The following is a 14,451-nucleotide window of genomic DNA, read 5'->3' on the forward strand; positions in this document are numbered from 1 at the left end:
TGGATAACTTGAGAAATACTGTCCATGGTTAGATCCACCCCTCGGTCTCGGGCCCACTTATAGGTGGCATCTCTGCCCTGATGGCCTGAGGCATCATGGGCCCATCGAGCTAGAAACAACTCTCCTTTGTGTTGCCAATCTAAGTCTATCTTTGACACCTCTATCTTAGCAGCCTGATCTACCTGCTCGTTGTTTCGGTGCTCCTCATTAGCCCGACTCTTGGGGACATGGGCATCTACATGACGGACTTTGACAGGTAGCTTCTCTACCCGAGTGGCAATGTCCTTCCACTCATCTGCAGCCCAGATTGGCTTTCCCCTACGCTGCCAGTTGGCCTTTTTCCACTTCTCCAGCCATCCCCACAGAGCATTGGCTACCATCCACGAATCAGTGTAGAGGTAGAGCTTTGGCCATTTCTCTCTTTCAGCAATGTCCAGAGCCAGTTGAACAGCTTTGAGCTCAGCGAGTTGGCTTGACCCACCTTCTCCTTCAGTAGCTTGTGCAACCTGTCTTGTGGGACTCCATACAGCTGCTTTCCACTTCCGGTTCATCCCTACGATGCGGCAGGAACCGTCAGTGAAAAGAGCATAGCGTGTTTCTTCTGCTGGCAGTTGGTTGTAGGGTGGAGCTTCTTCAGCACGTGTCACTTGTTCCTGCTCCTCTTCATCCATGAGACCAAAGTTTTCACCTTCCGGCCAGTTTGTAATTATCTCCAAAATCCCAGGGCGATTTGGGTTTCCAATGCGGGCGCGCTGAGTGATGAGGGCAATCCATTTGCTCCATGTGGCATTGGTGGCATGGTGGGTAGAGGGAACTTCTGCTTTGAACATCCATCCCAGCACTGGTAGTCGAGGTGCCAGCAGGAGTTGTGTTTCAGTCCCTACTACTTCTGAGGCAGCTTGAACTCCTTCATAGGCAGCCAAGATTTCCTTCTCTGTTGGAGTGTAGTTGGCTTCGGACCCTCTGTAACTTCGGCTCCAGAATCCCAGTGGTCGGCCTCGAGTCTCCCCAGGCCCCTTCTGCCAAAGGCTCCAGGACAGGCCATTGTTCCCGGCTGCTGAGTAGAGCACGTTCTTCACATCTGGTCCCGTCCTCACTGGGCCAAGGGCTACTGCATGAGCGATCTCCTGCTTGATCTGGGCAAAGGCTTGTTGCTGTTCAGGGCCCCAGTGGAAATCGTTCTTCTTGCGGGTGACCAGGTAGAGAGGGCTCACAATCTGGCTGTACTCAGGAATGTGCATCCTCCAGAAACCTATGGCGCCTAGGAAAGCTTGTGTTTCCTTTTTGTTAGTTGGTGGGCACATTGCTGTGATCTTGTTGATGACTTCAGTGGGAATCTGACGCCTTCCATCGTGCCACTTTACTCCCAGAAACTGGATCTCTCGAGCAGGTCCCTTAACTTTGCTCTTCTTGATAGCAAAGCCAGCCTTCAGGAGAATCTGGATGATCTTCTCTCCTTTCTCAAACACTTCCATTGCTGTGTTTCCCCACACAATGATATCATCGATGTACTGTAGATGTTCCGGAGCCTCACCCTTTTCCAGTGCAGCCTGGATCAGTCCATGGCAGATGGTGGGGCTGTGTTTCCACCCCTGGGGCAGTCGGTTCCAGGTGTACTGTACGCCCCTCCAGGTGAAAGCAAACTGAGGCCTGCATTCTGCAGCCAGAGGAATGGAGAAAAATGCATTAGCAATGTCAATTGTGGCGTACCACTTTGCTGCCTTGGACTCCAGCTCGTACTGGAGTTCCAGCATGTCCGGCACAGCAGCGCTCAATGGTGGAGTCACTTCGTTCAAGGCACGGTAGTCCACAGTCAATCTCCATTCTCCGTCAGACTTGCGCACAGGCCAGATGGGGCTGTTGAAGGGTGAGTGGGTTTTGCTGACCACCCCTTGGCTCTCCAGCTCACGGATCATCTTATGGATGGGGATCACGGCATCTCGAGTTGTTCTGTACTGTCGGCGATGCACTATTGAAGTGGCAATTGGCACTTGTTGCTCTTCCACCCTCAGAAGACCTACAGCAGATGGGTTCTCTGATAGTCCAGGCAAGGTATTCAACTGCTTAACACCCTCTGTCTCTACAGCTGCTATCCCAAATGCCCACCTAAATCCCTTTGGGTCTTTGAAATATCCATTTCGGAGGAAGTCTATGCCCAAAATGCATGGAGCTTCTGGACCAGTCACAATAGGGTGTCTCTTCCACTCATTTCCAGTCAGGCTCACATCAGCCTCCACCAAAGTAAAATCTTGTGAACCCCCTGTCACCCCAGCAATGGAAACAGATTCTTCCCCCACATGTCTTGATGGAAGTAATGTGCACTGTGCACCAGTATCAACTAAGGCCTCGTATTTTTGTGGTTCTGATGTGCCAGGCCAACGAATCCACACAGTCCAAAAAACACGGTTTTCCCTAGCCTCTACCTGGCTAGAGGCAGGGCCCCTCTAAGCCTGATTATCCTTATTTCCCTGGGTAACCGGAGCTGCTTCCTTCTTGCTGGAACTTCCTCTCATAGTCTTGCCATCCAACAATTCATGCAGCCGTTGTGTCATAGCATCAGTAGATTCTCCATCCCATCTTTTCATGTTTTCTCCACAATCACGCAGGAAGGACCACAGCTTAGCCCGTGGGATGCCTTTTCCCTCTCTATCTAGGGAACGTTTGCGTGTGGTGCCAGAGCCCCTAACTTGTACTGCAGAGATCTGGAGAATGTCCTGCTTGAGTTCTTTGTGATTCTCCTCCATCTTGTCTGCTAATCCCCGCACCTGTGTTTCCAGAGCTGCAATTCTTGCATGTGTTGGACCATGCACAGCATCTGCATATGTTCGTAGCTTCTTCGCCATATCAAGCACGGTCTCCTCTGTCTCATCCCGCTTCATTATTGCTAAAGCAGAGGAGTATTCTTGTGGCCCAAGTCGTACAAGTTTTCGCCACATCACAGGTGTACATGGTACCAAGTCGGGGTTCCTAGTGTTTATGTCCTCTGAGAAGACAATCTCCGCCACTGCCATTTCCCTCAAGCGCTGGATCCCTTGTTCAATGGTTTTCCACTGGGTTTGCTGCATATAGAGATCGTCGGCACACAGATATCTTTGTGCCACACTTCCCAGGACCCGTTCCCAGAGACTGCAAGGACTAGCCTCCCTCATCATTTCTTGGTCAATAACTGGATCATGTGACAGGGATCCCAGATGTCTCGATTCAGTGCCATCCAGTATTGTAGCCTCGCCTGCAGCATCCCAGAGACGGACTAACCAACTAATTATAGATTCATCAGGTCGTCGAGTATAATCCTTTCTTAGGCCACGAAGATCCTTCAGGGAAAAGGACTCAATAGTATCTCCTGCTCTTGCAGCAGTTGGTCGGGCTCCTGCTCTTGCAGCAGTTGGTTGGGCTCCTGATGTTGTAGCAGCTGGTTGGGCTCCTGATCGTGTGCTAGTTGGTTGGACTCCCGATCTTGTGCCAGTTGATTTGGCTTCCGATTTTGTATCAGTTGGTTCGGCTTCTGACTGTGTATCATCAGTTGCTTCAGCCTCTGATTGTGTGTCAGGTGGTTTGACTCCTGACTGGGTGTCAGGAGGCATTGAGGATCCTTCACCTGAATCATCGTCTACTGGTCGATCGGTTTTGTCCGTGTGCTTCTTTCCCTTCTTTACTGCAGCAACTTCTGGTGTCTTAGCCTCACTGTCTGGTTTAGCTGCAGCCTGAATAGCTGTGGGGTTGGCTGCAGCCTGAGTGACTGATTTATCTCCCTGCTCCCTTGCCTCTATCTGCTGCCCTACAGTGTTTAGCAGTGCGTGACTCATTCTAGAAAAGCTATAAACCATATAGAGGAAAGTCACCAGGTGAAATACCAGGGAGGTGGGGTCTTTAACATTCAGGAGATGCTGAACCTTCTCCAAAAGTGATGTAACTGACTCAAAAGAGAAGAAGGAAAGAAGAGGCTGAAGAGCCTCATCCCCTACTCCTCCTCTAACAAACTGGGTGCAATTGTTGATAAATCCCCAAAACATGCTGCTGGAACTAGGACGCAGGGTAGGACGAAAAAACCATAAACTGAACATACCCAGAACAAACTCCAGTATCTTTATAAGCTTCTTGTAAACCATAATCACCGAACCCAGCAAAATAGCTATTCTAATTTGTGCATCCCTAATGTAAAAGCTGTATGTTAGGGACAATATTGGAGCTATTTCTGGGTAAGAAAACAAACCTAGGGACCAGAAAGGTATTAAAACCTCAAAAAAGCCTAGGGAACAGAAATGCAGAAAAGACTCCATTCTAAGAGACATTAGGAATTCAAGAAGCAACATGGCCACTGACTGTTTAATCCCCACCCAAAGGACAACCAAAAAAAATGCAGTTAATAATAATCAATACAAGTTTTTTCCACTCTCTCGTGCCCCGCAGTGGGCGCCAGTTAGAAATATGTCCTGGTTTGGGACAAATTTGGGAGAAAACCCCTGTATAGGATCCCTCTAAGGAAGCAAACCCACGTGGCCCCTCCCTCCAACCGGTCCGGAAAAAAACCAAAACCTTCTTTGGAGAAAAGTGGAAAAAAACTATTTTACTAAACAAATGAAGTGCATACAAGTATAAAGAATGAATAGTATGAAACAATAAAACCTCTCCTTCTGAAGTGAGATGGCAAACTGAGAAAGTCCTTGCCGTGGGTGTAGCTCGGCTCTCTCTCAGCGTCTCCAGTCCCAGTCCCTCCGGCGCTGCTGGAAAATGCCGAGGTCCAGGCCCCGGTGGGCCGCAGGTGCAGCCCCCAGTGCTCCCCTGGGTTTTCAGTCCAGAGCAGGTTTAAACAGTTCCAAGGAAAAGGAAAAAAAAAACAGTCCAGGGAAATTCTCTGCCCTAGCTAGCTGAAACTAACTAAAAGCAAAGGAAAAAAAAAATCTCTGTCCTGCAGTCTCTCCAAGCCTCCGCCAGACACGCCGTCCGCAGAAGAATGTGGAGGAGTCAGGTAGTTTTCTCAAAACAAACTCCGCGCTTCTCCTTGCTCTTAGAACCAGTCTTAAAGGCACAGGACTCAATATACAGCACAAACAGAACAGACGATTGGGGATACAGGCATCATAAAGTTACCCTAGGACAGTCATTACTGACAAAGACTCTCAAGGGACTAATTAAAGCAGATACTTGGAGGCCATGATTGCACAAACCTCTCAGAAATCCAAGGCAAAAGCAAAAGCCAAAGTCCTTTGAAGAACCTGCAGTCCCTGGGAGCATTAAGGAGCCCCCCAGGGCCATTGCTGACCAAGGCTCCCCAGGGATTCCTTCCAGCAGATACTTGAGGCCACTGGGATGTGAGGGGGATGCTGAAGGCAGCACAAGGGGCTGACAGTGCCCAGCCTTGCTGGGGCTGTGCCAGGAGGCCCCAGGGCCTCAGGACAAGGTGTCTCCTCACAACCCTTGGTGGCACAGAGGCTGCTGTGCCCCACGGCACCAAGACCTGGCTTCTCTTTGTCCCCACCAGTCATCAGTGCCTGCAGTTCTCTGCTCTGGCTGCAGCCTGGGGACACTTTCTCTGTCCTGTCCCTCAGTGGGACCCATTAAAACTTCAAGAAACTTTGGAGTTGGATTCTGACTTTGAATTCTTGAGAGGTTTCTTCAGCTCCCTCTCAGGGACTGATGTTCAGGGCCTCAGCACAAAGCCCCAGGAGGGTCATTAAAGACCTTGTGCTGTGTCTGTGCTGCTGAGCTGGGCCAGGCTCCTGGCACAGAGGCAGCTCCTGGCAAGGGCAGCGCTGCAGAGAGACAGCTCTGCCCAGGAGCAGCTCCTGAGCACAGCCCAGCAGGACTGGGGCACTGCCTGCAGCCAGCCCAGGCACAGCACACAGGCACAGAGAGCTTCAATCACTCAGGGCTAGGAAGGTGCTGAGAAGTGACTGGGGGAGAATCACTCCCAGCCCTTGACACAGGAACCTCTGACTGCAGGACAAGGCAGCTGCAGCTCCTGCAGTGATCTCCTAAAGCTGGAATATCTCAATGCCTACAGACTCTGTGAGTACAACTCTCTGAGCATTTCTGGTGCAGGGGAGGTGAAATGCTCATGACACCGTGACACACTGAGCTCCTGCCCACTTGAAAATATTTAGAAGACAAGGATTTATTTTAAAATGAGGACATTTCCTGAGACTTTGCTTTTATTTCCTAATATTAGATTTCTGGGGAGAGGGAGAACAAATGATGAAGCTATCATTAATTTTGACAAATCCCTGGGACATTTAAACTCTTAATGATCTGGCTTAGTATAAGCTGTCCTTTCTCCAAGCTGCAAACAGAACCTGCCCCCAGGCAGTGCCCTGCAAACAGGCAGGGTTCTGTAGGGCCAAGGAGAGTGCACAGAGATTTGGGGTCTGGGTGTTCTGGCAGAGAGAGCTCAGGCACAGGGAAACAGCTGCAGGAGGAAAATCTCTAGGAAGCAGAGAGATCAGGCAATGGGGGAAAACAAACCCCAGAAATGTTGTGGCAGGGAGAGTTTAGAGATCTCCACAGGATCCCCTCCAGTGCAGCCTCTACCTCTGAACAAGCCCTCTCCCTCCTGTCCCCCAGCCAAGCCTCTGCCCTCAGGGCCAGGGGTCCAAGGTGTGAAGTCCCTCCTGTGCAGGCAGAGCTGCAGCAGAGCCATGGGGCAGCTCTGCAGCCCCAGGCCCAGTTCCCTCTGCAAGCACAGGACTGGGAGCAGCTCCCCGGCACTGGGGGGCTCTGGGAGGGGGCACAGCTGACTCAGGGTGATGCTGTCCCCAGTGCCTGGCTGTGGGCAATGCTGTCAGTGCAGCCAGGGAAGGAGCTGCATCTCCCTTAGTCCAATGCCATCATAAGGACACTTGGAAGTGTCCCTGAGATTTCAGTCCAAGCTGGGAGCTTCAATCCAGGATGCAAACCTGTCCTAGAGCATCCTTGTAGTATGTGAAAGATCCTTGGGGAAATGTGGTAGTGCAGGACTGTTTTATTAGGTTTTTATTAGAAGTTTATGTTATGGTTCATTTCACTGTATCCCCAATTCTGTATCCCTTTTGTGTTGTCTGTATAATAAGGTGTTTTGTGTCAGTCTTCCCACTCCTCACCTGACTTGTAACATCCCCTCTGCCCCACCCCCCCTCTCAGGGGAGCCTGTCTATCACTTTGAGGAGCCCTCCCAGATTGCAAAATCTCAGGGAGAGGGCTTCAGGTGATAGGTCCCCTGGGGGAATTCCTTTAGCTCTGGATTTTAGTGGTCCAGGGCTTGGGGGTGGGCACACCTTGTTACCCCCTGAATCCCCTGATTTATTGCCTTGTTATAACCCCCCTGGAACCCCTCCCCCACTTATAAGGTGGTGGAGAGACTCTCTCAGCCTCTCAGCTCTCTCAGCCTCTCAGCTCCTCAGCTCTTCAGCTCTGCTCTCTCTGGCCTCTCTGGCCTGAGGTTCGGACCGGCTGCGGACTTCCCGCAGCCCAGCCTGAATAAACATCTTTAACCTGCAAAGCTGAGAGCCAATCTTTTCTTCTGCAGCCGCTGCTGTCAAGAAACTATCTGGTCCAGCTGCCGAGAAGTTGAGCCAGCAGGTAATTGCCTGCGTGCCCATCCGAACTGGGAACTGCTGTGGCTGTGTTGACCCGAGCTAGCCAGAGGTCATCTCCCGCCCGGTGCAGGAACAGAACCAGACACAGGGAAAGGCAGAGGTGTTGTGACACTGAAAATGCTGTTGGGTTGGTGAAATGAGCAATGTGAGTCCTTGGATACAAATGTGGAACTGGGCTGAGGTGGATCCATCTTCCTTCAGCAGTACCTGATGATTTTTTAAGGGAGACATGGGAAACTGATCACCCTCTACCTGAGAAAGGTTAAAGCCCAGAGAAACTCTGAACAGGTCAGAATGACAGACCATGTCCCCATTCATCACTTGGCCTCACAGAATTTGCTCTGTTCCTTCTGGGCACAGGAGAAATGCTGACAGTTTCTGATATCCAAGAATATCAGGAGAGATATGCAGGAGCTTTTAAAGAAAACCCCAGAATGCTTAAACACAAAAGGCTGTCTGTGTGTTGCAGGGGAGAGTAAATGGGAAATGGTTTTGATTTTGGTTACAGGTATTGCCTTGAACTCTTCACTGTCCTTTCCTTCCTGGCAGAACCACACATCCAGCCACAGTAAATGTCCAACAGCAGTTCCATCAGCCACTTCTTCCTGCTGGCATTGGCAGACATGCGGCAGCTGCAGCTCCTGCACTTCTACCTCTTCCTGGGCATCTCCCTGGCTGCCCCCTGGGCAACGGCCTCATCATCAGCGCCGTAGCCTGCGGCCACCACTTGCACACGCCCATGTTCTTCTTCCTGCTCAACCTGGCCCTCACCGACCTGGGCTCCATCTGCACCACTGTCCCCAAAGCCATGCACAATGGGACACCAGGACCATCTCCTACACAGGATGTGCTGCACAGATCTTTCTGATTTTCTTCTTCCTTGGAGCTGAGCTTGCCCTCCTGATTATCATGTGCTATGACCACTACGTGTCCATCTGTAAACCCTTGCACTACGGGACCCTCCTGGGCAGCAGAACTTGTGCCCACATGGCAGCAGCTGCCTGGGCCAGTGCCTTTCTCAATGCTCTCTTACATACTATCACTACATTTTCCCTGCCCCTGTGCCTTGGCAATGCCCTGGGCCAGTTCTTCTGTGAAATCCCACACATCCTCAAGTTCTCCTGCTCCAAATCCTTCATCAAGGAATTTGGGTTCATTGTGTTTTCCATCTCTTTAGGACTCGGATGTTTTGTGTTCATTGTTTTCTCCTATGTGCAGATCTTCAGGGCTGTGCTGAGGATCCCCTCTGAGCACAAAGCCTTTTCCACCTGCCTCCCTCACCTGGCTGTGCTCTCCTTGTTCCTCATCACTGCCATGTTTGTGTACCTGAAGCCCCCTTCCATCTCCTTCCCATCCCTGGATCTGGCAGTGTCAGTTCTATATTCAGTGGTGCCTCCAGCCCTGAATCCCCTCATCTACAGCCTGAGGAACCAGGAGCTCAAGGCTGCAGTCTGGAGACTGATGACTGGATGCTTTCAGGAACATTAAACTGCTGGTCAATTTCTGCAAATCACTTGTAATAAAAGTAATAATTGATATTTTTTGTAGTTTATTTTGGAGGTTCTATCCCTTTGGTTTTCTGTTATAATATTGTCCAAAAAGATATGCCATTCTTTGTGCTGTTTCTCATTTTGTTTCTCTCTACTTTCTCTGAGGCCACAGACTGTGTCAATGAGGGGCTACGCTCTTGGTGGCTTTAAAGGAGCTAAAGGATCTCCCAGCCAAGTTTTCTGCAGAGATCCCCCATTTGTTCCCCTCTCTGCAGCTGCAGCAACAATGTCTGTGTGCAGAGCTGGGGGCAGATCAGTGCTGGCACAGCAGCTGTGCCCAGGAGCAGCAGCACTTGGTGCTGCTCCCGTGCCCCTGCCCCGCTGCCCTCCTGTAAAGATGATTTTGAAAAAAAAAAAAAAACACAGGGAACAGCCAGAGTCAAACATCTTCTTCACAGAAGTATTGGTGAATGCTCCATTTATTGAGGGTACACAGGGTTCTTTTATACATGTATCATTCTAGTGCATAAACTGTTCACATGGCATTCTACTACTAGCTATTGGCTATCCTATTCGCTAGTGTTATCTGCATGAGCATTCCTTTGCAGTTACCTCTTTACACTTTGTTGAGGGAAAAACTGTTTCTCAGGCTCAGTGTCCTGGTTCTCAGGCTCATCGTCCTTGACAGTGCTAAAACAATGGAACTTTCCCAGCAATGTCAGGCCTCTCTGTGTCTCTCTCCAAAAATCCTGCTACAATTTCCCCTTTTTCTTTTGCACAAGCTAAGCATTAGATATTGTCTTATGCAACATATTCTTAATACATGACATTACACAACTTGTACTAATAATCCTAATAATATAAGTAATAATGTAACAAACACTTGTTTAACAACAAACTTCAGCTATCTTGTAATCCTAAGGCTACTTAACTAATCTCTAAATACATTATCACTTTCTTTTAAATCATGTAATTTGTTCTTCATTAATTGCAACTTTTGTGAATTTATCCAGAACAGTCTGACAGGTTCATGCAACACATTCCTTCAAACTCTTCACACCTATGTTTATGTACTAAAAGCAAAAATCAATCACATCACGGTTTTGCAAAACAGCATGATTAACACTGGTAACATCTGCTGATAGCTCATCTAAAATTTGACTAGTTACATTCAATTCTGATTTGGTCCAGCATGCTATCTGTTTCAATGTGGTCATTGCTCTGGTGGCTGTTGCTCCTGTTATAAACATGGATGTTAACACTGTCCTAGCTTGGAACTAGAATTTAGGATCTTTTATGTCTGTACAGTCCAACTTACGTATGGCACGTTTTCTCTGAGTGACTTTTGACAAAGTCATGATTGCGGTTATGTTAGGGTGAAACAGGGTAAGCTTCCCTAAATAGCATCATCTTTATGTGGGCTGGTTGGGACTCCATTCCAAGCATGGTCCACACATATTAAAAATGTTCCTGGTGGAAGGAGTTGTGCTGGTTTGCCACTCAAATTACATTTGGAATAGAGTTGTTGGTGTACACTGCCACTAGATAGTCAAGCTGAAATTATTGCAGCCCATTTCTGGCTCTGTATATTTAGATTCTGCTCTGTGCGGGGCTCAAAGGACACCCAACCTCCCACACTTCTATTTGTAGAGCTGGCATTCATACATCCAAGGAGGCCTAATTCTTCAGGTGGTGAAGTAAGCATATAATCAAGTTGCTCTATAATTTTACACTGCCAGCCTTCATCAGTTTGGGTGACTACGAAACCTGATGTCCACACCGTGGCATTTGCCACAGTAAAATTTAGCATTGTCTCATTTTTCACATGACCTTTAAATTCGTGAGGGCTCCAAAGGGGTGTTCCTATTAAACAAATTCTGAATGGGTCTTGGGGATTGGCCAGGCTAAGGCAAATAGAATCCTGTCCAGTCATTTTGGCAAATGTCACCCATACATTAGTTCTCTTAGGAAACTGATGAGCTAATTGAGAAGATCCTGCAACACTCGTTGACACCATGAGCAAAAGGCACATAACACACAAGAACATCTTACCATGTGGACCTACCATATCCCTCTCCTAATGGCCCACACTGTCTGCGCAAATCCCCAGTCTGCTACTCCACCAAAATTGTCAGGAACGGGGTTAGGTATTCTCAACACTACCTGTGCTGCTTGATAAAAGGCACCAAGGGTACCATTATAGCAATTGTCACACAAACCACCCTTATGCCATATCTTCGGTATCTCTCTCTCAAATCATGCACCACAAACTCCACAGCTCACTTCTATAACTATTACTTCCTGACACTGAGGACACTCCTTTTCTTGGCACTCATGCAAGTCCTGGGAAAGTTCCAACAATCCCAAGGGGCCTTGGCAATCAAAAATGCACGCTACAACCCAATCTGGGTCAGGAGGGCATTGCTCGCCACTGTTCTCAGCTACCAGCTGTCTCAGCAAGGACTTGATGGTCTGTGCTCTTCATTTTCCTTTTATTTCTCTGCTAGCTGAGTCCATTTACTCGGTATCCATTGTGGCCCAGATGCAAAGCTCAAAGGCTTGGGTGCAGCTATTGTCGAATTCATCTCAGAGGTGTCCTGATCGCTGACCAGCAGGTTTCAGAGTGATGGATTCCAGGGCCCTTGGAGATCTGTCAGTCTGGGATGAATTTGAGATTAGCTGCTCTGCCCAGAAGTGTTCCTCTTATCTTCTTCGGAGCTGACCATCTGGCTTTTTATCTTCAGAAGGCTTGCAGTGTTCACTGCGTGCAGAAGGCTTACTGTGACCCTGTTCAGCATGAAACTGCTTTGTCAGCAATGCACGAGTGAAAACCACCCCAGCTTGGCTCTTACTTGGCAGCTGCTGCAGCCACAAACCTAGTAAGATATCTTTGGGTTTTTTCCAGCGTAAGTCTTTAGTGAATAAATTCCAAGTGGACGCTAAACAAGTATTTCAGTAAGAGATGATGAAATATTAAAATTAAAAGCAAGTCAGATTGCAGCTGTAATTATACTACATTAGAAACTCCAGTTGGTGGGGATCCATTCACTATATAGAGAGTAATTAGTAATCAAGGTAATTACAAAGACAGAGCATTTGTTTCCTGCATGCTTTTCCAGGCTTGGAACCAACAGAGTTGACTACATGGAGAGTTGACTAGGGTGAATTCAGAATTCACTCTCAGGCAGGAGACTAGTTAAGAAGTGTTACTGGTAACAAAGAAGAAAAGTTATACAACACTGATTATTATAAATTACTTTGTTCTCATCTGCTGTAAGCATTTGTCTCTTACAAGTTTTCATCCATTCCTGTAGAAACCCAACTCCTTCTCCATTCCGCTGTGGCAGCTCCCATCCCTAGTGATGGTTCAAGCGCATGGGGCAGCCCTTGATGAAGAACAGATGGATGTGCAAGTGGGCAGCAATTCTGGCTGCACACGCTGACACAGTATCAGAGCAGGTTAACCAGGGACAGGATCAGGGCAATCCAGAGGACAATATACTCATCAATAAAGCTGTTAAAACACTGGTCAAGGCACAGCAATGCTGGGCCTATGAGTGCTATGTCATATAGATACATTTCACTTTTGGTCATGTAGGCAACCACCAGTTGATTTGTGATCTTGGCAGACACAAAGCTAAAAGTCAGGATGTGGAGGCAGAGATGCCTCTCAAAGAGATGCACAGCAAATGTTTTGTAGATCATTGCAGCCAAGGCAATCACAGAGCCAATATGAAGAAAAGGTGAGAGGACACTTGTTCCTGCTAAAGTGTATCTATTTTTGCCAACTCCACTAGTGAAGATCACACCAAAGTAGTTTGAACAGGAGAATACGGTTCCTGCTACAGTACAAAAAGCTGGGAGTATTTTCACCTGAATGTTCAGTCTCGGAATCAGAGATTGCTAAAAAGGTGGTCCTCCAATCACTGCTAGTAAATGCATGTTTATTATGAAGATTTGTATTTCAGTCACATCAATCATGCCGAAGCGCAGCGTCCCTGAGACATACGTCTGTCATTGCACACAGTAAAACATGAATTTCACAGCAAAAAAACAAAAGAACCCCCAATCAGGGTTGTTGTCCAGCTGCACAATAATACAAGTTTCTAAAACCACAGAGACTGTGGACAATGAATCACAGCCATGATCAAAAAGCTCTCTTAACAGAGTGCTGCTATTTGTCCTTCGTGCTTGTTTTCCATCTATAGAATTCAGGGACTGATAGATGAAAAGCCACAGGCACAAGCAATGAATGTCCAGGAAGGTTCCTGCTCTGAAGCTGTTGAGCAGTAACATACTAATAACAGAGTTGTAAATATATTTAACAGTTTGATGATAGTGATCAGACTGGGGGCAATCCAGGCTGGAGAATTGATATCTGCAGTATGAATCCAATCTAACATTGTTCAAGCTCTTTTCAGATTTCAAGCTGTGCTCTTTTACTGTGTTTTTTTGCCTGTTGCGAAATTTTCCATTCATGCTGCTCATACACAGGATTGCCATCTCTGAATACAACAAGACATGCTACAGGACAAGCCACGTGTCCTGCGGGTTCCCACTGTCCTTCTAGTATAGCATCACGTATAATTTTGGACCATCAAGTCACAGGTGGAGCAGGCAAAAGCGTTGCCTTGGGACTGCTTTTTGCAGTTTGTTCTAGCAATCATTGCATTGGAGTTAACTGGGAGCTAAACGATGTTGGCTCCTCCTAATTTTTAGCATTTATTGTAGATAGTTCTTGGGCTTTTTCCAGCAGCATAGCTGCTGCATGCTCTCGCTCATTCAGGCACTGCATCACTGCCTGAATTTGATCAATCAGTTCTTTTAAACCAATCGGTTTAAACCGGGTTCTGCCGGGGGTCTTGTCAGGGGGAAGCACTGCTCCATCATCGGGGTCCTCCTCTAATTCATCCGGCAGCGGAACATTGTTGGGGGAAGGTGGTCAACAGCAGGGGTCACCGGTTCCCCTCACTTGGTCGACCGGTGTCTCTTGGGGCACAGCCGAGAAAGGGGGGTGCACTCGGCGCATGCGTTGTGGGAGCGGCGGCGCTGGGAGCGGTGGCGGAGCGGTGGCGGCGGTCCCAGCCCATGGTGGCGGCGTCGGCGGCGCGGTGGTGCGGTGCTGACTCCCAGGGGCCACTTCCTCCTCGTCCTGCCTGTTGCTGTGGGGTGGCAGGAGCAGCGGACCTCGGGCGACGGGGACCGTCCGCGGGCCGGGAGCGCCAAGCCAGGCGTGGGCCAGCGACAGTGCCGGGGCACCAGAGGCGGCAGGAGGGCACGGCAGGGGCCCCGGGCCGCCTCCCCGACTCCGCAGCGTCAGGGGGTTGTTAAATGTCCATTTCCCCGCTCCCAGTTAATCAGCTTTTGCAGTAGTTTTTCTGCTACTGTAT

At 48.6% G+C, this 14,451-nt stretch overlaps 1 pseudogene; it reads right to left on the bottom strand.

Moving 5' to 3' along the window:
• Positions 1 to 12,417: 12,417 nt before the first annotated feature.
• On the bottom strand, positions 12,418 to 13,464 carry LOC120747624 (choline/ethanolaminephosphotransferase 1-like; annotated as a pseudogene).
• Positions 13,465 to 14,451: the final 987 nt, after the last annotated feature.

Source organism: Hirundo rustica, unplaced genomic scaffold (genome assembly GCF_015227805.2).
Source record: "Hirundo rustica isolate bHirRus1 unplaced genomic scaffold, bHirRus1.pri.v3 scaffold_115_arrow_ctg1, whole genome shotgun sequence".
NCBI lineage: Eukaryota > Metazoa > Chordata > Aves > Passeriformes > Hirundinidae > Hirundo > Hirundo rustica.